The 12,597-nt window shown below is 37.8% G+C and overlaps 1 protein-coding gene across 50 annotated transcripts in view; it reads left to right on the plus strand.

Annotated features, from left to right (window-relative positions):
• camta1b (calmodulin binding transcription activator 1b) overlaps positions 1-12,597 on the plus strand; it is a 698,990-nt gene that overhangs the window by 488,763 nt on the left and 197,630 nt on the right. The window lies entirely within an intron of this gene.

Raw genomic sequence — 12,597 nt, forward strand, 5'->3', positions numbered from 1 at the left:
AAATAGTGAGGCGTACTTAATTCAAATTCACATTGAATGTTGCTCTTCCTTTTGATTCATTAAAAACATAGTGAGCTAGTAGCGCCATTTAGGCTCTGTTCATAAAGCACATCTTTAACGCAGAGCAGCTTGTAGGAGCTGTGTGACCACAGCTTACTTGCCTGGTCTCAAGAGGCACATTAGAGACTGATGCTGGAGGCTGCAGACTTTAGAGTCCTATGTGTTAGCACACACACCTCAAACCAGTCTGACTTCTGCTCAGAGCGAGGCATGTAAAACTGGAGGGGTTGTATTGGTGCCGTGACCCGGATGGGAGTGATGAAAGACTACCTATCTTTTATATCCAATGTTTTTTTTTTTTTTTTCAGACTTTAAAGTGAAATGTGTTAGCACACCCACCTAACTCCAGTCTGTATCCTACTCAGAGTGAGGCATGTGCAATTGGGGGTTACAATGATGCTGTGAACCAAAGACAGTTGTGGTTAAAGATCCCCTGACATTAATATCCATGGTGTATTGCTTTAAAGCCCTGTATGTTAGCACAACCAACTAACACCTGTTTTTATCCTGCTTAGAGAGAGGTATGTACTACTGGAGGAGTTACATTGGTGTCATGACCCAGATGGAAGTAAAGAAAGACTACCTGACTTTATTATCCGATGTTTTTTGCAGACTTTAAAAACCTAGATGTTAGCACACCCACCTAACTCTAGTCTGAATCCTGCTCAGAGCGAGACATGTAAAACTGGAGAGGTTACATTGGTGCTGTTATGGAAATGATGAAAGACCACTTGACTTTAATATCCAATGTTTTTTTGAGAATTTAAAAACCTGTATGTTAGCACACCCACCTAACTCCAGTCTGAATCCTGCTCAGAGCGAGGCATGTAAAACTGAAGGGGCATCATTGGTGCCGTGACCCGGATGGAAGTGATGAAAGACTACCTGACTTTAATATCCTTGTTGTAAGATAAGCAATCATGGTTTGTTATGATCTGTTTACGGAACTATTGCAACTGTGGCGCCTGTCGCGGTATGTTGCCAAAAACTACAGTGAACGCTTAGACAAAAGGCACTTAGGTAAGGGTGGCAGATAAAAAAAGTTTGTTGCAAGGATCTTAATGAAATGTCTTACCTCAGAGATTTTTCCACCTCAGAGACGCCCTTAAGTTAAATTACTGATTGTAAATGACGTCACTTATAGAGGAAGCGCGGTTGCTTGAGTGTGCAAGTCTGAGAGTGCCAGCCTGAAGGTGCAAGTGCAAATCTGCAGCCAGACTCTGGAAACAATGGTTTGAATTCTGTCCAGAGTGGGATGAGCTTATGCAGAAACATCAGAATTATTTCATTTACTAAGGATCAGATCATTGATAAAACAACTGGTAGCACTTTATTTTGATGGTCTATTTGAGCATTAGTAGTGTCTGCTTAACATCTGTTGATAATGCTCCTTAACATTTAACCGACTATAAGTAACTTTGCAAGTACATGCCAACTTACACTAACCCTAACCCCAACCTAACAGTCTGCTTATAATCTAATGAGAATTAGTTGGCATGTAGATGCAATGTAACCAAAATGTAACAATCGGACCATCAAAATAAAATGTAACCAAACAATTTAATTATGGGACATTGTGGCCGCATTTACACGGCACTGTTCAAGTGACTCAATTTCGATATTTTTCTCTCATGGGGCACAAATCGGATATGGCCTATGTACGTGTAGGCAGGAACAAATCACATGGATTCCGATTTACTCAAATCAGATTCAGGCCTTGTTCATATGTGGAAATTTATCCGATATGAATCGGATCTGTGTTCTCGTGTCTGCGGTGCAAGCAGGTAGATCGGATTTTCACCTGTTAATGCGAGTCGTGCGTCATTAAAACCATGGCGAATAACGTCAAGTCTGACACTTTCACTTTAAAACAGACTTCATCTTCAATTTTCTTCTGATAACTTACGGGAATTGAGATTACAGAGGAGACATGGAAAGCGGTCTTGAACAGGGTTAACTCCTCCTCAATCTGTGCACGTCACAGGCTAATACAATGCAAGGTAGTGCATAGAGCTCATTGGTCCAAAAGCAGGCTAGCTCGCATCAATCCGTCTATAGACCCTGAGTGCGACAGGTGTCATTCTGGTACAGCTACTTTATTTCATATGTTTTGGTCCTGTCCTTCCCTGCTTTTCTTTTTGGAGACAAATATTTCTCTCGCTATCAGCTATTACCACTGTTGATATCCCACCATGTCCAATTATTGGTTTATTTGGTGTTCTTCCGCCCGACCACACTTTACCCTCTCATTTTGTAGACTTTGTAGCTTTCTTAACTCTTCTGGCTAGGCGATTAATTCTTCTGAACTGGAAGAGCCCTCACCCTCCTTCTCACTCTTGTTGGATAAGAAATGTTCTTTATTTTATAAAATTAGAAAAAATTAGGTACTCTCTTCACCGAACTAGCACTATTTTTTAAAAAATTCGATATTCACAAATATGTCCAAACTCTTCAGCTTGACCCTGCTCCTTCTGATTGAGTCCCCACCCCCTAATGCCCAGCTTTTATGGGAAACTACTTCTGGTCAAGACATTGTAGACTTGTTTTTTATGTAAAAAGATGGAAAAATGAGAACCTTTCTGTCAAAAACTGTGTAAACAGCTTTTCAAAAGCTGCGAACAGATTACATACATGAGAAAAGAGCACTCTTTAATTATCAGCTGTTAGTCAGCATACTCTCTTTCTTTTTTTCCTGGTCATTGCGCCTTTGCCGTGTGCTGTGTAAATGCAGACTATCGGATACGAGTCACTTTTAAAAAATTATATAAGCAGGCCATCATTAAAATTGGATACAGTCACAAAATCAGAATTGACCATCAAGATCAGCAGTGTAAATGCAGCCTGTGTTTAATGGGTTGTATGGAATTGTGTTTTATGGACTCACCGTCCAACCCCAAATCAGTGATCTCTGGATGATTTTAACCCAGAGTTTGTCACTGTTGGCCTGCATTGTCCTGCTACTGGCAGAGCGACTGCGAGCTTCAGCTGCGTCTGACGAAATTTTGAAAAGGCCAGCACATTTGCGTGAGGAAAGAGAGAGTGCCTGACCTTTCAGAAAGACGATACCTGTTTCCCTTTTCTCTCCATTTTCACACTCATTCTCTCTCGTGTTTTTCCTCCCTCTCGCTCTGCTAACATCACACCCACCCACCCGCCGTAGAAATTCAATCTCGTTTCGAACATGCTTCGATTGGAGCTGCACTTGATGTATCTCCGGTCGCCAAACAAGAACGAGTGTCTCACTGTTTGTATTTCCAGTGCGATTCATTTACCGTGTCATGTTACGCCGTCCCGTTTTATGCTAATGCACTTGTCACAGTCTATTTTAGCTCTGACGTTGGCATTTGTTTTGCGTCGGCCTCGTTTTTAGCGCACGCACAAGTTTCGCATTCAGATCTAAAGTGCTTTCTATCGCCTTCGGAAGAAATGGCAGTTGAAAAGGCATTTGGAAAGCTCATAAAGGGTGGAATATGTAATGCGTGTAGTTTTTCTTCCTCCCTCTCCCCCTTCTGTCTCTCGCTCGCTTGAAACCCATCCAATTGGCTTGGCGGTAATTGAATCTTAGCCGTCTGGCCCAGAAAGGCAGCATGCAGGAGTTTAGTTCTGTTGTCCCATTTTGCTCTCATGATGTGTGTGTGTCTGCTTCTGGTGCGCTGGGACTCGCAGCGAAGGCTCATGGGATAGAATGTCCTTATGGACGCCGGGCTGTGGTCATCGTAGATGGATTATTGTAGCATACTATCAGACGAGTCCTACAAAGCCGTATTAGTCGTCCGTCTTCCGCACAGTGAAGTGAAGCTTCCTCCTGCTAACTTATTTAAAGAAATAGTTCATCATTTACTCAGCCTCGCCTTCTAAACCTGTATGACTTTCTTCCGATGAGCGGAAAAAGAATGATCGCTCGAGCTGTTCAACTCTGAAAATGACTGAGAAGCATAAAAGTAGCAATGAAAGTAGTTCACGCAACTTGCTATAGGCTAGATCGTTTGGAGATATTTATGAATCATTTTCTGGAGTTCAAATGTGTTTTTTGCTCACTGAAAATTGCCGTAAGGTTTAGATCTGCTCAAGTTTTATGTCAGCGATGTTAGAAGTGATTGGCTGTAATGTATGTTGACATATTTTGATTGAACTACGTACAGTTGAAGTCAGAATTACTAGCCTCCCTTTTTATTTCTGTTTAACGAAGAGAAGATTTTTTTAACACATTTCTAAACATAATAGTTTTAATAACTCATCTCCAATCACTGATTTATTTTATCTTTGCCATGATGACAGTAAATAATATTTCACTATATATTTCTCAAGACACTTCTATACAGCTTAAAGTGACATTTAAAGGCTTAACTAGGTTAATTAGGTTACCTAGGCAGGATAGGGTTGTAGGGATAGTTTACAGTTTGACCCAAAGAATGACCAGTCTGGTAGATAAGGAAGAGCCGGAGTCAGAGATTTAAATAAATAAATCAAGTTTACTGAAGATAGTTTGCAGTTACATCAACAGAAGCCAGCTTCAACACTCGCAATGAGTTCCTAGGCCGCTCTGCTTACAATCACCAATCAATAACAATTATACTCTCACATAACGTCATTAACGCATATAGGTGTTCTAACCTGATTGATTAAAACACAGATAGACTTGGAAAATTTCACGTGGGGTTTGTGCGTATATTCTGAACAATATCTTAAGCATAAATGTCAATGACTGATTAGAGCTGACTCCAGACCTGTGAAACTGATCAACAATCAAATAGAACACACACACTTAAAGTATAATCTGTTTCTCATCCAAGGCTAAGTGTACTCTCAGCCATCTTCATCAAAACTGGTTAAAAACCAGTATAATCTACATTCAGCCAGTTATATTGTTACTATACAAAGTCTATCTTGAGTAAAAGTAGAATCACTTTAAAAGATTTAACCGTAAAAATAGCCAAATCACTTTAGATATTTTAATTAGTAATAACTACCAGAAATAACAATAGAAACAGTTGATTCCAGTCCACAACCATCAGTTCCACTCAAGGTCTCCGTGCCCTTTGACCTAGTTTGGTAGCTTCTGAAAATAGTTATAAAGAGACAGGCAAATGCACTGAACATTCTTATATTAAGCAATGTGTTAACCTATTCATTAATTAAAATCAATTCAAAGTTAAATACTCATTCAAATGATCAAATAATTATATTTAATAAAAAATTATGAGAAACAGGATGATGAGAAAAGGATAAACGTTGGTCCAGGATGAGACGGATTGGAAAGCAGAAATACGAATCCTTCAGGGTAATTTGGCAAGTTATTTTATAACGATGGTTTGTTCAGTAGACCAGTGGTTCCCAAACGTTTCAGCCCGCGACCCCCAAAATAACAATGCCAGTGACTTGCGACCCCCAATATCTTCTATTGAGGTGGTTATAAATAGAGAAGTCTTGCATGCAATGGCGCACACACGCCGATTGTCCCAAATCTATTCTTCCTTTAATTTTTTTTAATGTATGTCAGTGCCATAAATGGGCCAGAAAGTTTTACTTGGTATTATAAAATCAATAAGCTGCATCTGATGCTATTGCTTTATCTTTAATATAATGTAATTACCCTAGGGGTCCCAATCTATTAGAACTAGTAACCATAAGCTACTATAGTAACTAAATAGTATATAGTAACTATAATGATTTTTAGAAATCATTATTTTTATGTTCTGTTAATGTTGAAAACAGTTTATTTTTTAGGAAAATTGTGACATTTTATTGAAGAAAAGATCATGAAAGTAATTTAATTTAATTGTTATGACTGAACAGTCTGTATTTTTTACTTTCTGACAGCTCTAGTACTTGTCTAGCTCTTGTCTATATACTTAAGCGGAGAAGAATTTACTATTTCACTTGAATATACCCTTTTAAGAGCTTAATAGCTGCTTTAACATGACTCAGAGGGTTTAGATGAGGGTTTTCCAAACCTGTCAGCCCACAACCCCAAAAGTAACTCGTGACCCCCACAATTATAAATGTACAGATGTGTTCAGAATGGTGCGCACAGACCAATAGGCCTATATAAACATGAAGGTATTGACATCAAAAATAAAAATAAATGCAACAGTCTAACCATATAACTTTTTATAATAATAAATAATTTGCTTAGTTTCAAAATGAACCTCAATTAATGAAAAGGAGGAGTACAATGTTTGCAACACAACAAGTACAGTACTTAATTTTGGAGGCCATCATTCAAAGATCATCATCCAAGCTCAGTTGTGATGTGTATTTTGAATATATATAAATGTTAAAAAGGTGTTGGAAAGCTTCATTTGGTGAGCTTTCTATTGCTGAGACGTTTTAACATGACCACCCAAGAGGTCACAACCCAAAATGGAAAACAAAAAATATAGGGGTCCTGACTTCCACATTGGGAACCACTGGTTTTGATGATAGTTTACATGCATACATATCTAAACTAATCTGTTGGTTTAATGGTAGTTTTAGGGTGCTTTCACACCTACACTTTTGTTTCGGAACCTGTCTCGTTTACTCAGTTAGCGCAGTTCGTTTGGCATATGTGAAACCACTCTCAGATCTGCGCCAAATCAATTGCTCCAAGATTGCTTGAATGAGGTGATCTCGGCTCGATTGAAACAAATTCTGGAGTGGATCGATTGCAGTGAGAAAGCAATCCGATCCGAGACCGGTTATATCACTGTGTTTTATGGATATGTAATAGGCATACGGCTATATGAAGAGAGAATTATGAGTAGGGCGGGAAGTTTTGTGAGTCTCCGGATGCCTGCAAATGAATGATGATCTCCGGGTAATCTCACGTCTCCCTCCCGGTCCTCAAAATAGGCTACGTCACGCACCCTTCTCACCCCTCCCCAAGGCATCTCTCCTCACTCTTCAGACATGTCGTGTGCATCTTATCAAACACCACCAAACCACCACCTCTCCTGACAGCTGAGCGGGACTCTGCAAAATAAACCCTGACACTGACCAATGTGAGGAGAGTTTACTCGTACGTGACTTGTTTTAGCTCTTTTGGCACGATTAGAAACTTTGCAGTGTGAAAGCGAACCGCACCAAGAGCAAAGAGCAACAATGTAACATTTGTAATCCCTGTTTCGGAACAACTGAATCGATTCACAGGTGTGAAAGCACCCTTAAATACTAACACAGGGGTGTTCTAACTCCTGGAGGTTCAGTGTCCTGCATATTTTAGTTCCAACCCCAATTAAACACACCTGAACCAGCTAATCAAGCTCTTTCTGGGTACGATAGAAACTTCCAGGGAGGTGTGATGAAGTAAGTTGGACCCAAGCTATGCTGGACACCGGGCCTCCTGGAGCATGAACAGCCCAGCACTAATTTATATTAACTTTTTTTTTTAAGTATTGTTACTCTACATTTTACATTCAAGAAGGTTAGCCAATCATTACACACAATACATATCATTTGCATACAGTGTGCATAAGTAAAAAATAAATAAAAATACAGCCTGTTTAATCCTCAGGGTGAAAGAATATAGTGCTGATAAACTCAATTACGGCTGCTTTTGGTGCTTGGAAACCTTGACTAATGTTGTAAGTGGACTTCAGGGAAAACTTTGCTCTACTGTAAAAGTTCTGCTCAATGATATTCATCGTACGCTCGCCATGAATATTCATGAAGGTCGCTAAACTTCTTGAGCAATATATTTTTGCCCATCATTCTCTGACACGGCGAGCTCATCAGTTCTGACAGACAGACAGGTGGGAGAGAGAGAGAGAGGAGTCCGTCAGAGAGACAGGCAGACAGACTGACAGCAGCGCTCAACAAACTCTCAAGGAGACAAACTCCCTGGAGAAGAGGAGAAATGACGAACTAATTGCATACAGCCGATTCGCTGGCCTACAGATGCAAACATCCGGCCAGATACATGCAGTGGAAGTCAGAGTTATTAGCCCTCCTTTGAATTTATTTATTTTTTAAAAATATTTCCCATATTGGGAGCGTAGCAGAGGCGCAGTAGGTAGTGCTTATGCCTCACAGCAAGAAGGTTGCTGGGTCGCTGGTTCGATCCTCGGCTTAGTTGGCATTTCTGTGTGGAGTTTGCATGTTCTCCCTGCATTTACGTGGGTTTTCTCCAGGTGCTCCGGAGTCCAAAGACATGCGGTACAGGTGAATTGGGTAGGCTAAATTGTCCGTAGTGTATAAGTGTGTTTGAATGAGTGTTTGTGGATGTTTCCCAGAGATGGGTTGCGGCTGGAAGGACATCCACTGCGTAAAAATGTGCTGAATGAGTTGGTGGTTCATTCCGCTGTGGTGACCCCAGGTTAATAAAGGGACTAAGCCGACAAGAAAATGAATGAATTAATGAATGAATATTTCCCAATTATTTCCCAAAGAGCAAGGAATTTTTCACAGTATTTTCTATATTATTTTTTCTTCTGGAGAAAGTCCTATTTGTTTTATTTCAGCTAGAATGATAGAATGAAAGCAGTTTTATAAAAAAAAAAATAAAAAAAAAACATTTTAAGATCTATATTATTAGCCCCCTTAACCAATATTTTTTTTTCGATTGTCTTCACCTTTGTTTTATGTAGGGCCAAAAACTCAACTTAATTGATAAAAAACTGATAAAAAAAAAAATTATAATTTCTGCAAAATCATTCCAAACAATTTGTATTGGTTTAAATTAAACAAACTATTTAAATTTAGTAAAGTTCAACTTAACTTGTTTGCTTGGGGGATTTACATAACTTTAAATAGTAACAGGTCTTGACCCCAGTAAGCTACAAACACAAATTGGGTATCGTTGGAAAGAAGACCCTTTGGGCTTTACTGTGATACAAGTTTAATGCTCAAAAATATATAAAAAAAATTCATGAGAAAAAAAAATGTTGTGTTCAATATTTGTTTTTTAATAAACAAACACGGGAAAACATTATTGTAATGTCCTAGAAAAATATGCCTTGATAGTGAACTGTTTCATGAGTTTATATTTCACGTTAGGATTCAAAATGCATAGCTTTTTGCAATAGCATTCAAAATGAGGCTATATGGGTCTATGGTATATATATATATATATATATATATATATATATATATATATATATATATATATATATATATATATATATATATATATGGGTCCTTATTTCCCTAACCGTCACATTCAGCCCAAATAAATTGTTTACAACCACTTAAAAAATAATAAATTCATGGAATCATCTTTGAATAATTTTTTTTAAGTGTTGTGGGCCGAATGTAAATATAGTTTCCATGAGTCATTTCCTAATTTAATTAATAATGCCGTTAAAATCTGATTTATTTATTTTTGTAATTTTCTTGTCAAAATTGACCATTTATCTGTAAAAAATGTATACACGTTTCAACACATTTCTAATCATAATAGTTTTATTAACTCATTACTAATATTTGATTTATTTTATCTTTGCCATGATGACAGTAAATAATACTTGACTAGATATTTTTAAGACACTCTATACAGTTTAAAGTGTCATTTAAAGGCTTAACCAGGGTAATTAGGTTAACTAGGCAAGTTATTGTATAAAAATGGTTTGTACTGTAGACTATCAAAAAATATAGCTTTAAGGGGCTAATAACTTTGTCCTTAAAATGGTGTTTAAAAAATTAAAAACTGCTTTTATTGTAGCCGAAATAAAACAAATAAGACTTTCTCCAGAAAAAAAAATACTATAAGGCATAATATGAAAATTTCCTCGCTCTGTTAAACATCATTTGGGAAATATAAAAAAAGAAAACAAAAATTCAAAGGGGGTTTAATAATTCTGATTTCAACTGTATTTAAAAAACAACTAAAGAAATTATTGCATTTTAGTAACTAACACAGTATACTTTTTTTACATTTTATGTTGAAAATATTAAAGTAGAACAAAAACAATTTCATTTATGACAGAATGGAGTCACTAGTTTTTGCCTAGATTTGCTTGCCAATGTTTTCTGCATTGTCTTCTATCTGCCGAGTGACATTATATACGTTTTTAAAAATCTAATTCATTTACAACGCTTAATTGAAACCTTTCATCAATATATATTTGTAGCTATAGCAATAAAACAAATAAGATAAGTTACGTCAAATTAGAAATAACAATCTCTTTTAAAGGCATTTACCCCAACCCTCTCATCTCAATGTCTTCTCAGATGGGATGGGCCAAATCAAAGGTAAATATCTAGTCAAATATTACATATATATGTTCTGTACTGTCATCATGGCAAAGATAAAAGAAATCAGTTATTAGAAATGAGTTATTAAAACTATTATGTTAACAAATGTGTTAAATTCTTCTCTCTATAATAAATATACAGAGGGGTTAAAAATGCAGGGAGGCTAATAATTCTTACTTCAACTGTACATACTGCAGTGAAGACTAACTTACTAATGAACTGATCTTTATTCTCTGATTAATACATTAACAATTTTCACAAATTTCCTGCTACGAGTTGCGGTTTGAAAGCATTTAAACTCAGATTTTACCATCTGAGTCATGTTGAAGCATCTATAAGGCTCTTTAAAAGGTTAATAAAGTGGCACTCGAGTCAAAATAGTTCATTGATCTCTGTAAGCTTAAGCTTGAGCTGTAGAGGTGTTATGAAAATACAGACAGGTCAGTCATAATTAATACATTTAGTGCTTGTAACACCAAATATTGATGGAACGTGGGCGAATAAATCAGAATTAAACTTATAGCATTAATCATGTTGAGAAATTACATTTTAATTAAGCTTCTCATATTGAGTCATATTTGGATATTTTAAATGTATTTCGAAGGTCTTCACAACAACAAATCAGTTTAAAAGTTTCATTAATTTGACAGAGTTGCTCAGTAGAATGTACTACTATTTAAATTTTATTTATTAGGATTATTGGGTAAAACTTTTAATGAAGCTCATGCTTTAAAATCAAGCGTAACTACTACATAACTATTTATAAAGACAAAGCAAAACCTATGATGTATTATGATGACAGTTACAGCTACATTTATAATAGTAAAATGTCGGCCGCCCAGTCAATCGTTCAGTCATTCGGACAGACAGCCGCTTAACAGGTGGCTTTTTACGCAAGAACAGCGCGGGCGCGAATGGCGCACGCTCGCGAGAGATGCGAAAAAGCGTGCACAGCGGCCTCTCGCAGACTCGTGAAAACAAAAACTGCACAAATACATGCCTCCCAGGATGTATTTCGCGGTCTCCAGAAATATCCGTGGGGCTTCTTTTCCATAGTCAGTCATGATTATATTATTGTTATAAAATGGTTATGTTATAGTTACATAGGCTTATAAGTAGTTAACAGATTGTCTTCTGTAAAATAAGTAAATGGTTTTATATTGTTGATAGGATTACTTATTAATACTCATTGTGAGTCATAACACAGTTAGTAACCATTATTAATGCATCATTTATCTTAAGTAAAAACAGGATGCAAATTTTTACTTAAGCCAACCCCAAAACTTAACTGTAAACACTTTTATTGGAAGTATAAAAATGTTTAAAATGTGTTAGGCAGAAATATACTAAACTGTTACGACCTGTTAAGACTAGGGCCTAAAGTAAAGGTTTTAGATATTTCAATTGATTAGACACCTTTTTGGATTACTTTTTTATTGATATTCCTTTGGCTAAGTCCCTTATTTATCAGGGGTCGCCACAGCGGAATGAACCTCCAACTATTCCGGCATATGTTTTACACAGCGTATGCTCTTCCGTTCCAACCACAACCCAGTACTAAGAAACACCAAGTGTGCCGCAAGCCTGCGTTTGAGTGAAGGTCTCGGCCGTTAGATCGCCCCCTGGGGGCTGGCTGCAGTACAAGTCATAAAGCCCGCCTCCTCCGTGTTAATGAAGGAGACTTGAGCCCAAATAAAAAAAATTATTACACTTGCAATAAAATGTCCCGAAAGATGGTTCTGGTCGATTAAGGCACTGGTTATTGTGCTGAAATAGGTGCAGATCTTCATTTTTGTAAACAGTTTGTTTTTAGCAGTAATTTAATGCTGGGCGTGTCATCGTGATTGACAGCTGTGATTGACAGTTTCTCAAAGCAGACCGTCTGAGCTTCGGCAGAAGACTGAAGTGTTATTATTCGATTTCTGTGTTATTTTACCATGACAAAATGAGTTCAGCAATAAACTACAGTTTCTGACATGCATGATCCTGGTGGAACACTGTTTATTCGCTAAATTCAGGGCTTTTTTCGGGCTTTATTAGTTTGCTGATACACGTACGCCTAGCCACCCAGATAGCAAAATACACTCGGTCCAGTTCCGGCTAGATTCTCGCCTGCCGGAGACTTACCCCTCAGAGCTCAGACTGACTACCTCTGCTGGACCTGCTCCGGATGCCTGGACTCACTGCCCGATTCCAGCCCGAGTCAATCGAGCCAGATGCGGCGGCTGAGCGAGCCGGCCGGAATCAGCCCGCGACGCCGCGAGTTGCGCTGCGACCCGGAGCTGGCGCGATTGAATACATAAAACCTTCATATTTGTTAACGTTATTACACACTGTAAAAAGTGCTACACTCACAAAGTTGGT

The sequence above is a fragment of the Danio rerio genome, chromosome 11, assembly GCF_052040795.2.
Source record: "Danio rerio strain M-AB ecotype USA chromosome 11, GRCz13ab, whole genome shotgun sequence".
Taxonomy (NCBI): domain Eukaryota; kingdom Metazoa; phylum Chordata; class Actinopteri; order Cypriniformes; family Danionidae; genus Danio; species Danio rerio.